This window comes from Colobus angolensis, unplaced genomic scaffold (genome assembly GCF_000951035.1).
Source record: "Colobus angolensis palliatus isolate OR3802 unplaced genomic scaffold, Cang.pa_1.0 Scaffold88, whole genome shotgun sequence".
Classification (NCBI taxonomy): domain Eukaryota; kingdom Metazoa; phylum Chordata; class Mammalia; order Primates; family Cercopithecidae; genus Colobus; species Colobus angolensis.
In genome coordinates, this window is record NW_012122709.1 from 6,515,909 (window position 1) to 6,518,230 (window position 2,322).

The window sequence follows — 2,322 nt, forward strand, 5'->3', positions numbered from 1 at the left end:
AAACCTCGTGTTCATATATTTGAATTGGATGCCAAAAAAAAAAAAAAAAATTCGGCCCGGCGTGGTGACTCACGCCTGTAATCCCAGCACTTTGGGAGGCTGAGGCAGGTGGTTTACTTGAGGTCAGAAATTCAAGACCAGCCTGGCCAACATGGTGAAACCCTGCCTCTACAACAATACAAAAATTAGCTGGGCATAATGCAGGTGCCTGTAATCCCCAGCTGCTTGGGAGGCTGAGACAGGAGAATCACTTGAATCCAGAAGGCAGAGATTGTAGTGAGCTGAGATTGTGCCACTGCACTCCAGCCTGGGTGACAGAGCAAGACTCCGTCACAAAAAATAAATAAATAAAATAAATGAAAATTCACCAACATAAAGATGATATTTAAATCTGTATAGGTGAGAAGGAACAAGTACTAACTGCATCACAAACAGTTTCCTAAGAGTGGCTCCTGAATGTTACTTCTTTGTATCTTATTTTTGTATCTGAATGTTACTTCCTTGTATACTTATTGGCCTGTATTACAGGCTTTCACTTGTTAATTGAGTTCTCTCTTAGGTAATTTGGCATTTCTACCACCAGATGGAGATGTCCCACTGTCTTTCCTTTACTCATTGTCCAACCAGAGGCTCTTAAAAGAATTTGGGGGTGGGGGGAGAGGTCAGGTTATGTCCTTCTACTAGTTATACAAATAAGCACTTGCCTTCATGTCGAAAAGCGAAAAGAATTTGGAGGGGGAGGGTAAGAGGTCAGGCAGTGGCTGCCTCTTCCTCCCTATTTGTTTTCTTAGTCGTTTGGTTTCCATGGGAATCCATGTTTGAGCAGCAACTCTGAATCCATTTACTGCCCCTCCAGGCTTGGGGCTGAGCCCAGAGACAAGCTGTGAAGAACAGCAGATGGGTAGAAAGAAGGGGGAGATTTATTTGGTAAATTTGGATAGCAAAAGAGGCCAACAGGTGCCGGGGGAGGAGTAGTGAGGTGGAGTGCACGAATGCACGGAGGAATGTGAAAGGCAGACAATGCTTTTTAGTTCAAATAAAATTTGGGAACATTAAAATAGTTTCCAAAACTCTTCAGTCAGGGATACGCTATTCTCTCCCCATAGATGATCATCTTAGGACACACTCGGGGTCTTGTATATTACCAGGTCCTCCCTATCTCTTATCCAGAAAAAATCAACAGGCTTCAACCTGTAAAATCAACAGGGCTCACACCTGTAATCCTGACATTTTGGGAGGACTAGGCAGGAGGATCACTTGAGCCTAGGAGTTCGAGACCAACCTGGGCAATAGAAGGAGATCCCATCTCCACAAAAATAATAATAATAATAATAATAATAAGCTGGGCATGATGGCTCACGCCTGTAAGTCCCAATTACTCTGAAGGTTATGGTGGGAGGATTGCCTTAGCCAGGAGTTCAAGGCCACAGTGAGCAGTTATCTTTTTGCCAGCCTGGGCAACAGAGCAAGACCCTGTCTCAACAAAACAAAACAAAACAAAAACGTCAGCAGACAAGTGTCAGAACCTGCTCAAGGTTCTCCTCATCTGTCCTCATGTTCCAAAAGCCCTTTGGAGTAAGAGGAGAACTCCAAGGAAAGAACTTCACTGCTTTCCCCAGGCAAAGTGCCGCATACAGTAAGCTCTCAGTAAAATATTGGTTGAATGAATGAATGAGCAATAAGAATCAGATGGCCTTGACTAGCCTTACTTAGTTCCAGCTTGAGATAACAAACTCAGCACAAAGAAAAATAATCTATTCTGTCATCAAAATCATGAGAATGTGAATGTTTTCATTCACAGATTGAGTCATTCAAAGAATGATGAGGGTGTTTTGTTGTTGTTGTTCTGCTTAAATCAGATGTTTTTCATACTTGCATTACTAATACCCTAGTTTCTAAGAGTATTTGCATTTCAGTTTGTGGCAATATTCGGGTATCCATTCACAGATAGCAGTTGATCTACATATGAACAGCTTTCTACCTTGAGATGGAATCAAGTCTTCCCTCTAATTCCTTACCCACCAGCCCTACTCTTCCTCTTCACTTTCTGACCCGCTACCCTGTTTAATTATCATTCTGCAGTTATCTCGTTTATTTGCTTACATTTTTATTGCTTGTCACTTCTATGAATGATAGATGACAACTTCTTTCTTTCTTCCTAAGTCTTCTGTAAGTTTTATCGTCTAAATGTTCATCTTACATCTTACTTTTTTTTTTTTCTTTTTGAGGCAAAGTCTCGCTCTCTTGCATGGCTGGAGTGCAGTGGCGCCATCTTGGCTCACCTCAACCTCCGCCTCCCAGGTTCAAGTGATTCTCCTGCCT